Here is a 21,666-nt window from a genome sequence, read left to right on the forward strand (position 1 = left end):
TGGTGAAAGTTGAGAGAGATTTGGCAGTTGGCAACTTTGTACTGGCAAACATTGTAAGTTTCAGCATCACCCAAGATGGCGTTGTAGAATGAAAACAAAATGTGATCTCCAAAAAGTGAGAGAGGTTATTTTAGGTCTCTGCAACACGGTCTTGTAGGAACTACAATCTCATCCATATCTCACACGAGCTCCAAGATATGCCCCATCAAATATTGCAGCCCTGTGGCATTTAGTGACCCTTAGGGACATTCTGGTTGAGAGTGCCTAAGAACGTTCGAGAACTGAAGGGGACAATATGCGGTTGGGGATAGGGTTTACTTGGCCACCTAAAGCTAATGGAGTAGACTGTTTGATCCCATGATGAAAGATGAGAGAGATTTTGCAGTTGGCAACTTTGTACTAGCCAACACTCCAAGTTTTAGCATCACCCAAGATGGCATTGTAGAATGAAAATGGAATGCGATCTCCAAAAAGTGAGAAAGGTTATTGTAGGTCTCTACAACATAGTCCTATAGGAACTAGAATCTCATCTATATCTCACACGAGATTTGAGATATGCCCCATCAAAGATTGCAACCCTGTGGCATTTAGTGACCCTTAGGGACATTCCGGTTCAGCGTTCCTAAGAATGTTTGAGCACTAAAGGGGACAAGATGAGGTTGGGGATAGGGTTTACCCTGCCACCTAGAGCTAATGGAGCAGACAGTTTGATCCCACGATGAAAGATGAGAGAGATTTGGCAGTTGGCAACTTTGTACTGGCCAACACTGCAAGTTTCAACATCACCTGAGATGGCATTGTAGAATGAAAACAGAATCCGATCTCAAAAAAGTGAGAGAGGTTATTGTAGGTCTCTACAACATGGTCCTCTAGGAACTAGAATTTCATCCATATCTTGCATGAGCTCCGAGATATGCCTCGTCAAAGATTGTAGCCCTGTGGGATTTAGTGACCCTTAGGGACATTCCAGTTCAGCATGCCTGAGAATGTTCAAGCACTGAAGGGGACAAGATGAGGTTGGGGATAGGGTTTACCCGACCACCCGAAGCTAATGGAGCAGACAGTTTGATCCCACGATGAAAGATGAGAGAGATTTGGCAGTTGGCAACTTTGTACTGGCCAACACTATAAGTTTCAACATCACCCAAGATGGCATTGTAGAATGAAAATGGAATGTGATCTCCAAAAAGAGAGAGAGGTTATTGTAGGTCTCTGCAACACGGTCCTGTAGGAACTAGAATCTCATCCATATCTCACACGAGCTCCAAGATATACCCCGTAAAAAATTGCAGCCCTGTGGGATTTAGTGACCCTTAGGGACATTCCAGTTTAGCGTGCCTGAGAATGTTTGAGCACTAAAGGGGACATGATGAGGTTGGGGATAGGGTTTACCCGACAACTTAGAGCTAATAGAGTAGACAGTTTGATCCCATGACAAAAGATGAGAGAGATTTGGCAGTTGGCAACTTTGTACTGGCCAACACTGCAAGTTTCAACATCACCTGAGATGGCATTGTAGAATGAAAATGGAATGCGATCTCCAAAAAGTGAGAGAGGTTATTGTAGATCTCTATAACATGGTCCTGTAGGAATTAGAATCTCATCCATATCTCACACGAGCTTTGAGATATGCCCCGTCAAATATTGCAGCCCTGTCGCATTTAGTGACCCTTAGGGACATTCCGGTTCAGCATGCCTGAGAACGTTCGAGCACTTAAGGGGACAAGAAAAGGTTGGGGATAGGGTTTACCTGGCCACCTCGAGCTAATGGAGTAGATAGTTTGATCATACAATGAAAGATGAGAGAGATTTGGCAGTTGGCAACTTTGTACTGGCCAACACTACAAGTTTCAACATCACTCGAGATGGCATTGTAGAATGAAAATAGAATGTGATCTCCAAGAAGTGAGAAAGGTTATTGTAGGTCTCTACAACACGGTCTTGTAGGAACTAGAACCTCATCCATATCTTGCACGAGCTCCGAGATATGCCCTGTCAAAGATATTTGAATTCATAGTGTTTAATGAGAATATAGTTGAGGCTTACTTTACTTTTCTATGTTAAGTTTGGCTTCCAATTTTGGTTTCCCTACTTATCTAAGTGAAAGTTCCACTTTCATAAGTAACATGGATGCAATAATACTAAATTAAGTATAGGTCCATGGTTCTAGAAGCTTCACATAGCTTCTCTTCAACTATGGATCTTGTAAGCATTGTACCATGACTATTGGTGTTGTGACAATATACAAAGCATATATATTGTTTGACCAAATGTCTTCAATGAACATGAACTATATGGAAGAAGAGAAGACATTTTGCAAAGTCTTTGAAAATTTTCTCCAAGAAATGTAAGGAGCCATGGGTGATTCATCCAAATTATTTGATAAAATAAGAGAAGGAATGAATCAACCTTGATGATAGAGGTAAATGTTGAATAATATTTATTTAATCACATTGTTTGAAAAAACTTTAATGACCTTTAAATACAATTGAAAGAAATGGAATTGATCTCCCTTACTCATGTAGATGAATAAAATTGGAATTTGAAAAAGAGAGGGACATCCACCATAAAACCATGAGTATCATAAGTTCATTGTTAGATGGATATGCCAAATGTGGAAGAATTAAAAGGAAAATATGTTGATTGATTGAATACAAGCATCAAACCAATGTGATAACAAAAAATCAAAGTTGATTCCATAAGGTCTAACAATATCATATAATTCATTTATCAATAATTTGAAACATCATAAGCATATGTCTAATAATGTCATACATGAAATATAACTAAAAAATGACATACATAGAAAAAATTATACAAAGCATATGCCCAATAATGCCATATAGGTGTAAAATGTACATCATTAGATATATACTCTTTCCAACAAGGGGAACAAAATAAATCCCTAATTGTCTTTAATTGCCAACAAGTGGGAGATGACCAGTGTATATAACGAGGTCTTCCTAACATGCTCACTAGTCCATTAGTCTAGAATCTTCTATAACTCGACATGTTACAATCAAAAATATATATGAATAAATAACTATTTTATATAAAAAAGTAAAATATATTTACACATAAAACTTAATATTTTCTTATAGCTAGCTGATAATTCCTCTATATATACACCTTAGGGATACACTGATGGTCAGGAATAATAAGACCCTACAAAAACCATCAAAGTTACCACTCGATTGTGAATATGAATTTTATATTGAATTTTAGTACTAATGAAATTTTAATGTAAAGTCTTTCATACCTTAGTCATTGGCTTAGAACTAGTGAGTGCAATAAGGACTCGTTGATCAATACAATAATGAAGATGTAAAGGTATCTCTGATGTCAATAGCTGAAAATGATAATACATGAGACTCAAATGTAGTTATGAAGAATACACATTTTCTTTTGTCTCCATATCAAATAAAATATTTTGGTACCTTTGTGAATGTAGTATGACATCCTTCATTTTATAGTGTTGATCCCAAAGCTACAACACTTATTATTTATTACACATGTATGTAAATTTGTTAAGCATCAAATTCAACACCTTTGTCTACAAAATAATGTACTATATGTTAGAGTAATAAATTCATTTCCTTAGTAATTAAATTATATTGATATAATTACTAAGTTACTTATTATATTGATATAGTTTACTTATAATTCCTTTCGATTTACAACTAATTGAAATGGAGGGTCATGGGAAGGAGGTTCATGGGGGCAATGGATTCAAACCCACAACCAAGCTTTTATACCATTATACAAATTACAAATTATAAGACTATGCCTTTCATGATAGTCACATTTTCATATTGGCAAATGAAGAATGACTTTTGGAACAAACATAATAAATACTTCCAAATACAAATGAAGCCAATGTATTGTATTATAAGCTCGAATGGTAAAGACCAAGCCCAAACATTTATTAAGGTGTAGCATTTATAATTGTCAGGTTCATGTGAATAAGTCATCATTCATATTCTCATTGTTGTGTAATTTGATGTTAAGAAGAATACAATGATATAGAGATTGATAGTGACTTAAAACTTTACAAAATGCAATCAATGAGAATTTTACATTGAGGGGGGAGTAATAATCAATGTTTCATTCTCATTGTTTGACAAACTCTTATATAAAGAGGGAGTAGACAGATGATATGTTTTAGTCTTCTTCCGAGAATCTTAGTCATATTGGTTCAGAAGGATTCACGATACAACTACTATACTTAGTGTGACCAATTGATGCTAAAAACCTTAGTATTGATGCTATAAACCTTAGTATTGACATAATTTAACCTCTGTAATTCCAAGCAAAAGATGATTAGCATACAATGGTACTTGAACAAAGAACACTAATAAATATTGAGGATGTGAATTGATAATACCATTTTGCAAATGATTTTGGCATCTCACCCTTTATCACTTGTGCATCAACTTTATTAGCCCTCTTCTTTGGTGACCTACAAATGAAGAATTATCACAATAACAAATCTAAGATAAGATTAAAAAAATGGGTCCTATTAAAGAATCTAATATAAATTCAAATAATGTATCTATATTCTAAACAAATCAAAACTAAATCTCATCACTTACACATCATAGCAATATGGTCCACCTTAGTCATGTGATAGTCTTGGGGAAGAGGTTGTAACATTGTATTTGGATCCAATTGATCACTTTTTCTCTCTATCCCAATTCAATCTAATGAGCCATTTGGATCTGCTCGACATTTTAATGTCTCAAGTATTGCCTCATGGTCTGACTCGCAAACTTTCCAAAGAGTCTTATTATGTGGTTTTCCACCATATTTAATCAAGTGGACATTTGATGCAACAAAAAGGTTTGAATAATGAAGAATCTTCCTCTCTGTTTGTCAATCCTCGAATAACCACAAGTTAGGATTCTTCATAGGATATCGTCTAAGCCATGTGCCTGTTACAAACACCGCACTGACATGGTACTCTAAACCTTCACCATCTATAACTGAGTGATCCAATTTTTGTTTGGCTTCAACACAATGACACAAATAATAATATGTCCCTTCTTCATTGTATTCAGGTGCAATAACAGCAAAAAGATGGCCTGCAGTGACAAATGTACAAAATGCAGTCATTAATTTAGAAAATACTTGGGTAAAAGTTATAAAGTTACATATTGAAATTACAAAGATATAGATATATATATATATATATATATTACCAGGTTGTACTAAATCTGACAAGCGATCAAATTCAATAGATGAATCCATCTCTACCATTTCCAGTGCTTGTAGGGGACAATAGGTGTCAATTGGGTCCAAAACCCATATATCCCATTTGTCCACCCATTCAATTGACTCACAGTCATCCCAATTTTCCTCTGCACATGATGGACAATAGCATGCCATTTTTCGTGTGTGGATACTCCATGAACCTGCATCAGAGCTTCTAAAAGATTGTAACTCACTAGATCCTGTTAGTGTGCAACAATCTTGATATGGTGCAATGTTAGTATTATCTATCAACCAAAAAAATCTACGAACTGTAGACTCACCTTCCTTACTTGGACACCATTGGACGATGGATTTTGCATCTATCAATATTGCTCCATCTTTGTACTTTATTTTTTCACAAGCCAAGGCTCTTTTAATGCATGCACCTGCACCATCGTGCTCTCCCTTACCATGACCAGCCTCTGTGAAATTCCACATATATTGAATTCTACACAACCTGTGCATCCTTCTCAACCAATAGAACATTTGTGCATTCTTGAATTGAGATGCACAATTGTGTGACCAAATAATGTGTTGATGATATGATATGCCCCTATTAGCCAAATCTCCATAAAATAGTTGAAAACAACCATGTACAAACTTCGTAGAATATGATCGATCATCGCTGATGTAAAAATGGTACTCCCTCAAAATCTCCCTATCATCCTCTATACTTGTAGGTGAATGCATGAATGTTATGTGAACAAATATAGAAACCTGTTGAGATGTATAATACTTTGCTTGCACCTCATTTTGTGGTTGCAGTGTGTAGTTCTCTACAAAATCTACAACCAAAATAATGGTATCCAATGGAAATGTATCCTTGCACAACTTGAATTGCAAATCCAACCATCAATCTCTATGGGTATGCCTTGCATACTCGTACATAATCTTTTCACGAAAGATCTTCATGAACTCATAAACTGGAATCTTTTCAATAACTAGATCACATCTTTTACCATGTTTCCCATCTTTTAGAGCATATGTCACTGTCTTGAATTTTCCGTAATCTACTATTTCATTTCCAATTGCATGTGTACTATCCATATGTTGACAAGTTGATAAAAGTTTCAAAGAACTACAAAATAAGCACGTACCATCCAAGCATGATGTCTTGTAAAATTTTTGGCCGTCCCCTATTTCACATAAAATGTTGGATATGAATTCCCTTGAAGATCTCAAGGTGGCTCTTTTATGTCACAATCCTGCAAAACAAACTAAGAATGCAAAACTACACATATGTGCCTAAAAACATCAAAATGGTTAGAAAATTCAATATGTATCCTACAACAACAAGTTGTGCACGTGTGATTTATTTTCACATAAAAAGTTTTACCCATCTCAAAAAATCTTTGACTTATTTGAATTTGAGGATACATACCAATAAATTTTGCAAAAAATTGTGTCTGAGTTGAGTCCAAAAAATGCTTTGCATGTGGCTCGCAATTTCGGCTACCAATCCTCCTTCTTACAACATCTCTTTGATTAGGAGAAACACATGTGTTATTTTTCCAAAAATCTTCAATCAATGATTTCAAGGCTTCACTAATTTCTTTATCCTTTCGCAGTAGTCTACTGCTAAATATCCATAACTCATTTTTTGGTGGATCTTCTAATCTCTCACGCCTTAGCATGGCTCTCCTTAAGGTACCTCTACCAATTTTTTATGTTTTTCTTGTCTTTCTCATGAGTCAAGCTTTCTTCATTTGGCTACTTACTATTATCGATGTGAGTACTCGTCTTGTGATATTACTATCTTTGGTGTGTGATTTAGAACCCACTTCGTCATAAGCACTCATTAGATTCTTTACAATATTTCTTTCATTTGAATCATCCATCTTTCTTAGCCGAAGAATCTTCATGATAGGCCTAAATTTTAAATTCCTCATCATTTCAACAAATAATTGGCATTGACCTATAATATTTAATTCTTCAAAAAAAAATCTCCACATATGATTAACTTTTCTTTGACAAGTACGCTTGCTAATCTTGTCAGGCATTGATTTCAAAATGTTAGTATCAATATCAATCAAATATTTTGGTTTTCTAAAACGAATTCTAGAAGGTGTTCTAATCTCTTCAATTCTCTCAATATTTTGAACATCAATATAAGGTTGAGTGTATTGTGTACCTTGAACTGAAGATGATGTTCCTTGGCAATAAGATGTAAAAGATGGAATATCACCTGCTTGATGTGTTGATGTTGTGCTTTCAACATGACATGATGGAGTGTGTATATCGTCAGATCTATAAATCAGTGTCTCTTCAACATGAGAGGATGATATGACTTCAACATTGGAAGATGGTGTAGTGGATGATATGACTCCAACATGCAAAGATGGTGTAGAGGACGATATGGCTCCAACATTGGAGGATGGTGTAGCTTCACAATTCAATTGTCTTCTTGAGCGTAACAATCTCATTCGTTCTCTTTGTCTTTCTAATCCTTCCTCCTTGTTTCTTTGCACTAGTGGTTCTTGATCCTCTTCAAAAGTTAATTCTTCATCATTGCTTTGCAATTTTCTTTGTTCACGCAGTAATTTCATTTTATCTATTTTAATTGTCAAATCTCTCTCCCTATCTGTAGTTGTTTGAATCTTTGGTTTCTTCCTTGGCATGATGATGATTTCTACATGTCAAATTATTCAAACATCCAAATTACTTAAAATTTGTAAATTACAAATTATTCAATTACATATAAAAAAATATAATTATTTGAATGAATACACAATATATATCAAACAACTTGTCAAATTTCTAACCATTTCGAAATAACATTTCATTCAAACATACAATTTTTAATGAATTCACTATGTATTACATAACATATCAAATTATAATCAAATTTGTATCTATATATCGACAAACAATATTTAAAATGGATTGCACTAACCTTTTCTATTAAAAGAATATTCAAAAATTCTTCAAATCACATATCCAATGATTGAATTTGGTGTTTGCTAGCTTCCAAAAGTGTTGAAATAGTGTTTGCTAGATGTTGAAACCCGTGTTTTCTATCGGAATAATAGAGAGCATAACAAACCAAAAGTTAAAAACGGATGAAATGGGCCCCAAGGTTGGTTTTTTATCATTTTTTGGTGATTTGAGATAGTGCATATGCACTATAGCACATACGCACTATAGCACATACGCACTATAAAGCGCGTACGCACTATAGTGCGTACGCACTATCTCAAAACACATCACTCCCCATCCTCCCTACTCTCTATCCTCCCAATTCTCTCTCCCATCCCCTTCCTCTCTCTCTTCCTACTCTCTCCCATCCTTTACTCTCTCTCACCCTCCCTCTCCCACCACCTACTCTCTCTACCTCTCTCACCCCCTCTCCTCTCCCATCCCTGACTCTTTAGATCTCTCACACACACTCTTATCCCCCCTATCTCTCTCCCACTCCCTCTCCTACCACCTAATTTCTCTCCCCCATCCCCTACTCTCTCTCTTCTCTCCCATCCCCTACTTTGTCTCTCTTACACACATTCCCATTCCCCCTCTCTCTCCCTCTCCCACTGCCTACTTTCACTCCCCCATTGTCGTACTCTCTCTACCACCCCCTACTCTCTCTCACCCTCACACTACTACTACCTACTATCTCTCTCTCAAGTTCTCTCTCTCCCTCTCTACTCTCTTTCCCCCATCTTGTACAAGCTCTCTCTGCCTCTCCCACTCTCTCTCCTATCACCTACTTTATCTCCCCCATTCCCTACTCTCTCTCTCTCGTCTCCCATCCCCTACTCTCTCATACTCTCACACTCTCCCCCATCCCCTATTCTCTTTCTTCTCTCCCATCCCCTACTCTCTCACACTTTCACTCTCTCCCATCCCCTACTCTCTCACACTCTCACTCTCTCCCATCCCCTACTCTATCTCTCTTACACATACACCCCCATCCCCCCCTCTCTCTTTCCCTCTCCTACCGCCTACTTTCTCTTCCCCCATCGTCGTACTCTCTCTCTCTGCCACCCCCTACTCTCACACTCTCACACTCTATCCCATCCCTTGCTCTGTCTCTCTTACACACACACTCCCATACCCCCTCTCTCTTTTCCTCTCCCACCGCCTAATTTCTCTCCCCCGTCATCGTACTCTCTCTCTACCACCCCCTACTTTCTCAAAAGACGTCACTCCCCATCCTCCCTACTCTCTATCCTCCCTACTCTCTCTCCCATACCCTCCCTCTCTCTCTTTGTACTCTCTCCCATCCTTTACTCTCTCTCACTCTCCCTCTCCCACCACCTACTCTCTCTACCTCTCTCACCCCCTCTCCTCTCCCATCCTCGGCTCTTTAGATCTCTCGCAAACACTCTTATCCCCCCTATCTCTCTCCCTCTCCCTCTCCTACCACCTAATTTCTCTCCCCTATCCCCTACTCTCTCTCTTCTCTCCTATTCCCTACTTTGTCTCTCTTACACACATTCACATTCCCCCTCTCTCTCTCCCTCTCTCGCTGCCTACTTTCTCTTCCCCATCATCGTACTCTCTCTACCACCCCCTACTCTCTCTCACCCTCACAGTACTACTACCTACTATCTCTCTCTCTCAAGTTCTCTCTCCCTCTCTACTCTCTCTGCCCCATCTTGTACAAGCTCTCTCTTCCTCTCCCACTCTCTCTCCCATCGCCTACTTTCTCTCCCCCATCTCCTGCTCTCTCTCTCTTGTCTCCCATCCCCTACTCTCTCACACTCTCACATTCTCCCCCATCCCCTACTCTCTCTCTTCTCTCTCATCCCCTACTCTCTCACACTCTCCCATCCCCTACTCTCTCACACTCTCACTCTCTCCCATCCCCTACTCTATCTCTCTTACACATACACCCCCATCCGCCCCTCTCTCTTTCCCTCTCCCACCGCATACTTTCTCTCCCCCATCGTCATACTCTCTCTCTGTGCCACCCCCTACTCTCACACTCTCACACTCTGTCCCATCCCCTGCTCTGTCTCTCTTACACACATAATCCCATCCCCCCTCTCTCTTTTCCTCTCCCACCGCCTACTTTCTCTCCCCTGTCATCATACTCCCTCTCTGCCACCCCCTACTTTCTCAAAACACATCAGTCACCATCCTCCCTACTCTCTATCCTCCCTACTCTCTCTTCCATCCCCTCCCTCTCTCTCTTCCTACTCTCTCCCATCCTTTATTCTCTCTCACTCTCCCTCTCCCACCACCTACTCTCTCTACCTCTCTCACCCCCTCTCCTCTCCCATCCCCAACTCTTTAGATCTCTCATACACACTCTTATCCCCCCTATCTCTCTCCCTCTCCTACCACCTAATTTCTCTCCCCCATCCCCTACTCTCTCTCTTCTCTTCCATCCCCTAATTTTTCACTCTTACACACATTCCCATTCCCCCTCTCTCCCTCTCCCACTACCTACTTTCTCTCCCCCATCGTTGTACTCTCTCTACCACCCCCTACTCTCTCTCACACTCACACTACTACTACCTACTATCTCTCTCTCTCAAGTTCTCTCTCTCCCTCTCTACTCTCTCTCTCTCTCCCATCTTGTACAACCTCTCTTTGCCTCTCCCACTCTCTCTCCCACTAGCTACTTTCTCTCCCCCATCCCTTGCTCTCTCTTATGTATCCCATCCCCTACTCTCTCACACTCTCACACTCTCCCCATCCCCTACTCTCTCTCTCCTCTCCCATCCCCTACTCTGTCACACTCTCACTCTCTCCCATCCCCTACTCTATCTCTCTTACACATACACCCCCATCCCTCCTCTCTCTTTCCCTCTCCCACCACCTACTTTCTCTCCCCCATTGTCATACTCTCTATCTCATCCACCCCCTACTCTCACACTCTCACACTCTTTCCCATCCCTTTCTCTATCTCTCTTACACACAAGCACTCCCATCCCCCCTCTCTCTTTTCCTGTACCATTGCCTACTTTCTCTCCTCCATCATCATACTCTCTCTCTTCCACCCCCTACTTTCACACTTTCACACTCTCTCCCATCCCCTACTCTCTCACTTTCATAGATACACACACTCTTATTCCCCCACTCTTCTTCCCATCCCCTATTCTCTACATCTATCACACATACTCCCATCCCCCCTATTTCTCTCCCTCTCCCTCTCCCTCTCCCACTCCCTCTCCTACTGCCTACTGTCTATCTCTCTCAAGTTCTCTCTCTCTCTCTCTCTCTCTCTCTCTCTCTCTCTCTCTCTCTCTCTCTCTCTCTCTCTCTCTCTCTCTCTCTCTCTCCCTCTCTCTCTCTCTCTCCCATCCCTTACTCTCACTCTCTCTCCCATCCCCTACTACTTTCTCTCAAACTCTCACACTCTCTCCCATCCTTTACTCTATCTCTCTTATAAATAAATACACATTCCCATTCCCCCCCCTCTCTCTCTCTCTCGCAATCCTTGTCCCACTACCTATACTCTCCCATCCCCTACTCTATCTCTCTTAAATGCTTCCATTACACCTCTCTCTCCCTCCCACTCCATCTCCCACCTCCTACTCTCTCTCTCTCTCTCTCTCTCTCTCTCTCTCTCTCTCTCTCTCTCTCTCTCTCTCCCATCCCTCTACCATTGCCTACTTTCTCTATCTCTCTCTCCCCTCTCTCATTCTTGACTCTCTCTCTTTGACACACACACACACCCATCCCCCCTCTCTTCTCTTCCATCCCCTACTTTTTTGTCTCACTTGCTCTCGCTCTCCCACTCCCTCTCCCACTACCTACTCTCTCTCTCACTCTCACTCTCACTCTCTCCCTCTCCACTCTCTCTCTCTCTCTCTCTACTACCCTCTAGTCTCTCTTAAATTTTCACACTCTTTCCTGTCCCCTACTCTCTCTCTCTCTCTCTCTCTCTCACACACACACACACACACACACACACACACACATTTCTATTCCCCCCTATCTCCCCCTCTCCCACTCCCTCTCTCATCACCTACTCTCTCTTCCATCCCCTACTCTCTCTTGAGCTACTTTGTCTTCCCCCTCTCCCATTCCATACTCTCTCTCTTTCACACACATGAACTCCCATCCTCCTCTCTCTCAATTTCTTCCTCTCCCACTCTATCTCCCATCACCTACTCTCTCTCCTCCATCCCCTACTCTTAATCTCTCTCTCCCAACCTGTACTCTCTCTCACACTTCCTCTCTCTCCCATCCCCTACTTTAAATCTCTTTCCCCCATCCCACACTCTCTCTTTTCCACCCATACTCTCTCTCACACTTCCTCTCTTTGCCACCCCTACTCTTTCTCACTTTCTCTCTCCCATCCTGTACTCTCTCCCCTCTCCTATCCCATACTTTCTCTCTATCTCTTTCATGCACACACATAGCCATTCCCCTATTCCCCCCCACCTAGTTCTCTTTTGCAACTTACATCTTAATAGTGCATGTGCACTATAGTGCTTACACCCTATAGGGTGCACATGCTATTAAGAGTTAAGGTTTAAATAGCACGTGCACGCTATAGCGTGTGCGCACTATAGGGCGCACGCGCTATTTAAACCTTAATCAAACCCAAGCCTAAGGCTTGGTTTTGCCTTGGAGATCCAACCAAAGGTTTGGATTTGATGAATAGGCCTGAGACGTGTTTTCCAGCAAACATACAAAAAATGATTATTTTTTCTTTTGTGCTCCCCTTCAAGATTTCTCGTGGTTGGGTATCGATAAGATCAGGTTACATAGCATTATAGGTCTCTATGTTAGCTATCTAACCATATAATTTATTTTTAATTTGAACTATTTCAAGCCTTTCATCTATAATTTCTTTTGAATGTATGTTCATTTTTTGTCAAAAACCACCACGTACTAATTGGGCTATAGATTTTAGCTTGTTCATCAAATTTTGTAACAACTTAGCTTTTTAGAAACTAGACTCCATTCTACACACTTTGAAAAAAAAAAAATTTGATTTTAGATTAGTTTTCAATTATTTCTAGGGGGAGCACACAGATATTTCATGTTTTTGGGATGTGTCTAGTTAAAAAATTCATTTAGAAAAAAAATAGACATTATAAAATTACTCAAAAAATTTGGAATAAACTACATAGTGTTAAGTAACTTTTGACCAGAGTGATTAAAAAATTTCAAAAAAAAAGTTAAAATTTTAGGGGGGCCACACTTTGTATTGTGCTACGCTTTTTTGGAATAAACAGTACCACCTTTTGGTGCCCCCTTTTTTGATGACCTAAAACTAAACCATTTTGAAAAAAAATTAGTAGCTTAGAAACTAGATTCAAAGGACTACGACTTTTTTTTTTGTCATATCTGAAAATTGTGAGCGTAACTATCTTCAAATTCTTGTTGAAGCTCAAAATTTGCAGATTTCAAGAAAAAGGTGTCCACTTATACCCCCCTTTTGGCACCACAACTTTGTGCACTTACCCATACACTCATATATCAAAACCAATTTGAGATCAATAATTACATCACATTATCCAAGGTACTAACTTACATGTCATCTATCCATCAAAAACCATGATTAATAAATACTTTCACGATCATTACAGATATATTATACATGGTTTATAATTATATCCAAATGATCATCATAAGATAATTCATTATATTACATAAAAGGAAGAGTTCAACATACCTTGACCCTTGCACAAGAAGCCTAGAAACTTGGGACAAGAGCATGGGATGGATCTAGTGTAGTCATCAAACATACTACTTTCCACATATTTCTAAGTATCCTAGTCACATAATGTGGTAGGAAAAATAAATAAAAGTAACTAGCATATCTACACATATGTAGTACAATAATTAAAAACATATTTACCTAGATGTAGTAAATAAAATAACAACATATCTACACATATATAGTAACATAAAGATGGCTTTGGCCAAAGCACTTTCAGAGAAAAAATTAGTTGATAGAAGAAACAACACATACTATATCCATTCTAACAAAATTGATAGGTAGAAATAAACAAAGCATATTATATCCATCCCTAACACTCCCATCTAAAGAAACATTATGCCCATTACATAAAGGAGTTAATATTTTACTTAGAACAACAATATGTAAGGGAATTTTAATATAACTCAAAGAATATATAGATCTACATTTAGTGTAATGACTTCAAAGATGGTACTCAACTTCAACCTAACTTAGAGAATATACTCATTCATCTTAGCATTAAAATTCAAGATTTGAAACTGAAGTTTGAATGAACTCTAATAACTCTCTATACATAGGCATTCTTATGAAACAAAAAGATGCATACTATCCAATTGATCAATTTACAATTTTGTACCAAAATTTCATATGCATAACAACAACTTATTCATTCAATGTTCTAATGATTTAGAAAACAATCTTGTATAAGATAGGAGACACTATTTTATATTAATAAAATATGATGGTTTATATGCATCATTTGAGCTTCTAGGAGCACATCTTAACCAAACTAATTAGTGCTATATTCATTAATGACCTAGACCTTAGTGACATCAATAAATACACAAAAATTTCATACAAATCTTTTGTAATCATGAATCAGCAATAGCAGGATTAAAACAAAATTTTCCAATGCTCACCTTTATTGTATCTTGATTAAGTTTTAAAATAGTAATCAATTTTACATCAATCTCATGTTGTCTTTATGGGATGTACACCAAGTAAATAATATTTTTTGCTAAGAACTATCATAGGTATTATGTTACATTTTTAGAAATAAAAAAGTTAGTAGAAGCTCAGAGTAATCTCAATTGAATTTTATAGTAAATCATTTCATAATTTGAGCTAGGTGTTCAATTTAGATCTTCAAGTGTTTCATACGATGGATGAGTGTGTATATACTTGAATTAAGTATCAGTTTTCTATCAATTTAGAATCATGTCAACAATTTAAAATACCTCTATTTTAAGGTTTAACAAGAATCAATTTCTATGTGAGATTGAAAAAGGAATTAATTTCCAATATAAAAATCGGGTGTAACAATGCATCTACTTTCAAATTTATGCCTTACTCCAATTACAGTTTTGGGTCAAATGTTAATGCGATAGGATTTTCATATACATTTTTTGAAATTGGCAATAACATTATAAAATTTACTTATTTCTATTTCAAAAGGCTTAAGGAGATTATGAGCATCTAATTAATGTGGTCTTCACTATTCATTTTTTTAATTTCCCACATTTCATGATGTCTATGAATTTTATTCTCCATTTAAGTGCATCAATGCCCCTGTACAAGTGGTGTGGTGTGTATACAATATATATTTTATCAAGTTTCGTTCACTTCCCAACCTATAATAAGTTATATTCAGATGCCAACATTACCATGTTTGTGCTTATTCTAGTTTCTTATGTAAGTGGATATTGTTGAAATCTAATTGAAAAGATCATTATCAAAGAGGGAGATTTTTGAGAAGAAGGGAGATTGTTGATAAATAATGTTTTCATTCATTTTTTTTTCACTGATGTCAAACCTGCTATTTGGTGGAATGACAATTACTTATAAGATCCAAGTACTATCACTTAGTTGATTGATGAAGAGGATTTAACCAATAAGATGTAACAAAAGCACCTAAGGGAAAGGTTGAATTATGGTTTTGTAATGAAGTACAAGGATTAGTTAAGATATTGGTAAAATGATGTCTTGAAAATACACTTGAAGATATAGAGGTTGGTCACACTTAGAAACTCTAGAAGGATAAGTTCTAACAAAGTTGTCTGCAAACCTTGACTAAATTCATCAGTGAGTGTTGAGAAAGCTAGTTCATCCTGAGTAGATTTTCAGTAAGTGTCGAGCAAATGAAAAATCTAGTGTGTGCCAAGTGAAATAGAAGGAGCTGAGGAAGTTTGGGTGCCAAGCAAGTAATAGGTGTCGAGCATCAATAAAACACAGGAGGTGTCAAGTAACATAGTATATGCCAAGCATAAAAAATTCAATAGTGCTGAGCTACTACATTATTTGAAAAGTCAAAGATTTGCCAAATCTGAGCCAACTAGTTTGTTACCTTGAAGTTTGTGAACCAGATGGAAGATAAGGATGATGAGGTGGTGGTACTAAATTTTAGGTAAACCATTTTTGGGAAAATTTAGGAGAATTATTCATGATGTTTCTAGAAGGAACAAGATAAGGGTTAAATTCATTGAATCTTGCCTAATCCATTCAAACTAAAAAGAAGAGTAGGAAGAATAAGAGTGGGAAAAGTATTCCAAACTTCTATTTAAGGAGTTACGGGTCAAGAAGCAAGAGTTGCCAAGAGGTTAAGTAGTTGGTTGGAGATAGTATGTAGTGTTAAGGAGAAGACATCAAGAGGGAGGAACAGAGTATAGAGGCTCTACTTTGATAGGTGACCACAAAGGTGATTTCATTGGCATAATGATCATGGATACTCAAGGAGACGAAGCTTGAAAGGAGGATAAGCTGTCAGAGCTGCAAAGAATGAAAGCCAAGCAAATTTGTGAGCTGAATTAAGATCTAAAATCTGCAAGTTAAGTTGTGAGTTGTAAAGCCCTTATTGTTACTCTCTGGCAATTCTATCAATTAGGGTAAAATCCTATGGACTTAGGTTGCTTTAACAGCCATTTGTAAATCCTTTAATAGGGTGGCATTCCAAGTGAACATTCTAAAGTCCTCTAATCAGGCCCACTTCTAATAGGGTGGTTGAAATCCTTTAATCAGGTCACATTTAATAGTGTGTTGTAGCCTTTAACAAGGCAAACCTTTCATAGGACATCACTTTCAAAGAGTAAGAAAGGAATGACATGTTACTAGTGGTTTTTCCCACACTGGGTTTCTACGTAAATCACTATTTTATGTGTTCATCTTTCACGTTTCATTCTTGCATGTTGATTTTTCAGTAACTTGCTAAAATAACTAAGTAGCTTGGATGCATGGTTAGTTCAAATGGATTCCCTATTATTAGTGAAAAAGTTTAATTAGGACATCTGGACCTTGAATAATTGATTCACCCCCCCCCCCCCCCCGCGCCCCACCCTCTCAGTTATTCTAAAGCATTTCTAATAGATATATGTTTATATATGTTTTTCTCATACTAAAAGTGCTTGAATCATATAGTATTTTCTTAGCTACTTGTTATATTTGTTCATCTAAAAACTTTTTGGGGGTTTTCTTCATTTGCATATCAAATTGAGAAAATCATCATTGGCCATTCTATCAAGGTTCTAAGTCAACTACTTCTTATCAAAGCACATTATATGATGTCTTGTCTAGATTTTACATCCAAACACTAATAATTATTAGTTGAATATTTAAATATTTAGATGTGATGGTTTCTACCATCCTAGTAAACACTCATTTCATTCCATCTAATTTTCTTCATTGCATTATACTTTTTAAAAAAAGAAAGAAACCTAAATAATGATATACTTATATTAATTAGAAGTAAACGAAGTACATGAATTACTATATGTTTCCTTATTTCTCAAATAGACAACATATAATATTATTGTGGCTCAATAAAGATAAGTACTTGCCACAACAAAATACTTGTTTGACTATTATCATGATTTAGCTTTATTAAGCTGATAGGCTTCACTCCTTGGGAAACCTTGACTAGTTTGTTTGGATTTCCTGACAATCTTACACCAAAAACAAAAAATGATGTCCTCACACTGGGTAAATAAAAAAATACAAATGATAGAACATGTGTTAGATTTTTTAACTAGATAGTTGTTAATGTCTAAGCATCATCATATTTTTGTGTAGGAGCTCACAAGAAATAAAAGTGCGGCTTTAAGTAGATATTTTTGGGAGAAATTAAATTTTTTCTTATATTTTCATTATTGTGTGTGTGTGTGTGTGTGTGTGTGTGTGTGTGTGTGTGTGTGTGTGTTTGACAATGCTCGCTTTGGATTAATTATCAATTTCTCCACAGCATGGAAGACCTCCAAATTCTCAATTCTCTTTTCTCTAACCATGAATTTGGTTTTTTTCTTAATTGATGTTTTCTTTATAAGAAAGAATTAAACTTTATATTAGGAATTCTTGAATGTACAACATCCAATAAAAATTTCTTTTAATATTTGACAAGACTTCTATCCATAGATTTATGTTTTGATACATTGTTCCAATTAATTAAATGTATTTCTTCATGGTCTTAATACAAAATTTTATAATTATTTGTCAGTTAGCTAACTATGGGATGACTTTAATGGGTTAAGTTTGAAGGTGGGGAAGGGGGAACTCATGCTATCACTTATATTTTTACCATTGTGTCAGAGTGAGAGTGAAGCTAAGAAAGTGGGAGTGAAGCTAAGCATGCAACTCAAAAGATCACAGTCTTTAATGGCATACCTAATCCCATAACTTTAATATATATAACTTGGGTCAGTGCAAGAAGTTGGGTCTCAATTTTGGCCAAAAATTGGAAGTGTTTTTCCTATTTTTGAAATATTTTGTCAATTGATGCCAAAATTTGAGGCATGCAAGGATTAAATTTTTAAAAACTTCAGGAATAAAAATAGTAGTGCTTGGGATCTACTTTCTGAATATGTAATTTATTTGTATACCCATATGATAGATTATTTTTTTGGTATGGATCTTTAAAAACCACTTTTTCAAAATGCTTGTTTCACGACCATACCACGCTCGTGTACGGACACCATAATTTGACACAACTAAATGAATTTTTGTGAATCTCTTTAAATGGAGTTACTTGACACAACAAAGATTGATGAGAATATTTTTTTGGAATTTTTTTAAGAATATTTTTTAATTAATTTTTAATTGACGATTAAGCTAATTTCTAAAATGCCTCATGTATGGATGCCATAATTTTTTTTTTTTTTTTTTAAATTAAAATAATTGTGTGAGGATTAATGACATGTAAATTAATTTACAAAATATGAAAAATTAAAAAATTTATTAAAGTTTTAGTGAATGTCACTATTTAACGTTTAACGGATACTTTTGATTATTCAATAATGGAAAAATCACAAATGAACTCATAACACTATAAAAATTACATTTTTGAAATAAAAATAGTAAGACCTATAATGGGTTTTTGTTTCATCAAAAAATTCAATGGGGACGACCATATAAAAATTACAACAATCCCTAAAATTGTTGATTAAATGCCTTAGAAAAAAAAGGTTCATGAAGGCATGGCTTGGTGGGACAAAGCCTATGCCATGCCTTTCCCCAAGGCAAAACCCAAAGCAAGTTCATGGCTATTCCAAATTCCCACCTATGTCAACTAGAATTGGGCACCCAATTTGTAATTCAAAAATTGGGTTCTCGATTTGGTTTTAGTCATTAACAGAAACAGGCACCTGATTGTTTAAAAATCAGTACCCAATTGTTTAACCTATTCTAATCTACCTGTTGGGCCCCAAAAGATGCCCCACAACCACTTTTCAATGATTGGAATGATTGAATAATAGTTTCAATCTGCAATAATGAATTTTGTCATAGTTATTCTATTTTCTCGTCTTCTTCTACAATTTGCAAGTTGTTGATTCGAATTCAAAATTGGTGCAAACATGGGACCAAAACAATGAAAAAAGAAGAAATTAAAAATTTTGACAAATGAGGAGATTGCAACAAATAAAGAACATGAAGCACAACATCAACAAGAGAGAAGAGAAAGAATTAGAGAATTGAGCAATGTTTCAAAAGAGAAAGACATTGAGGATACCACAATGGATGAAGAAGCTAAAGAAGAGAACCCATTACAAAGAGATTCATGTGCACATTCTAATCAAACATTCAATATAGTTGTGTCTCAAAACACTCGAATGCTTTCTCATGATGAAATTGGTGATTTTTTAGAAGCAGGTTATGATTTAAATGATTTAGATTTTCTTCGTGAGAATAGATTGTCAATGATCATGCACAACGAACTCCAATGGAAATGCATAGCCCAAAAGAAATATCAAGAAAAATTGAAAATGAGATTCAAATACCAAATAATAGTGAAAATGAAATGCCAATTAGAATTATCATGGATGTTTGGCTCTACTACAGTTTCTTGCTTCATGTGAACTTTTAGTTTTCTTGCATACAACTCTTCCTCTGAGCTTTCCTCCTGTAGGCACCACTTGTCAAACCAAAATTACTATGGGAGCTTTTAGGTTAGGATATAATGGCTCTGGCCAGTGGTGAACCAATTCTTTCTGGTTCTCACACTGTTGCTTTGGACTGCCATGGCACCGCCTTAGAAAAAATACCATTGCAAGTTTGTCCCAAAGGTCTTTCACAAGGTAATCCTAACATTAACCTTCCTTTACAAGAATTTGATGATTTTTGTGATTGGTTAGAGCAACATACCTTGATAGGTTATTTTTTTGGTAGGACTCCTCCTAAAGCTATGCTCCAAGACTGGGTTAACAAATGTTGGACTCCTCATGGAGTCCACCTTGATGCTATGCAAAACCTTATCAAAGGTTTTTTTAAATTTTATTTCACTAACCCATCGCAAGTAGAAACGGTCCTTAACAATGGACGTTGGTTTGTGCATTCCTCTCTGCTTATTTTCCAAAAATGGTCCCAAGACTTCATAGTCTTGGATGATAAAAAGCTTAGGGTTCCTGTGTGGGTTGAGTTTCCAAGTCTTCCCTTGCCATGCTGGCCTTTCATTGAGTCCATTGCCAAAACCCTTGGAAAAGTTGTCACCAAGGAGCCTGAGAAAATTTTTAATGCCTGCCCATAGCGACACGTTTGTGTCAAAGTTGATCTTTCCAAGGATCTCAAGGATTCTATGGAAATCCAGATTGGAGTTGAAACCTTCTCCTAGAAGGTGCTTTACTTGAATCTACCTAACACCTCTTATAGGTGCCAGTCTGTGGAACACAAGATCAAGGATTGCCCTCTGGCTATGCCTAGGGTCAAGCCCATGCCTAAAGAAGTGCCTGCCAAACATGACAAAGGAAAAAAGGAAGAATGGGTTACTATTGGGTGCAAGGGCAAGGGTCCCTTGAATCCCTTGTCCCCCAAGTAGTCTTATGCAGTGATCATCGCAGTTCCTCCTATTCCCACATGAGCATCCGCACCGGCTAACATGGGGCCACAAGTGGCTTCCACAGTGCCTATTCTAGGGGTTTCACAAGTTCCAAACCCTACTAGTACACAGGGGATTAAGGCGGCTATCAGGTTTTTCACCTTGTCTTGGGTTCGTGCTCCTTTTACAGTTTCTTCCATTGTGCCATCAGCAACAAGGCATTCTCATAGTCCTCCTAGACGTGCGAAGAAACTAGAAGTGAAATGGCAGGTGGTTAGTTCAAAGGATTTCTTGTCTAACTTTGACCCAACTTCTACCTTCTTATAGAATAGGTACTCCTCTCTTGAGGATGAGGAGGATATGGAAGATTTCACATGAACTTCCTCTCCTAGAATGTTTGAGGTCTTTCAGACCTCCCCCAAAAAATTTATGTTTAGGAAACCCATCATAGACTTGGTAATTTAGATTTTCTCTGCCTACAAGAAGTTAAGATTTCTAGTTTCATGTTTTCTACTGCATA

The sequence above is a fragment of the Cupressus sempervirens genome, chromosome 11, assembly GCF_028749045.1.
Source record: "Cupressus sempervirens isolate cs-2001-9-10 chromosome 11, ASM2874904v1, whole genome shotgun sequence".
NCBI lineage: Eukaryota > Viridiplantae > Streptophyta > Pinopsida > Cupressales > Cupressaceae > Cupressus > Cupressus sempervirens.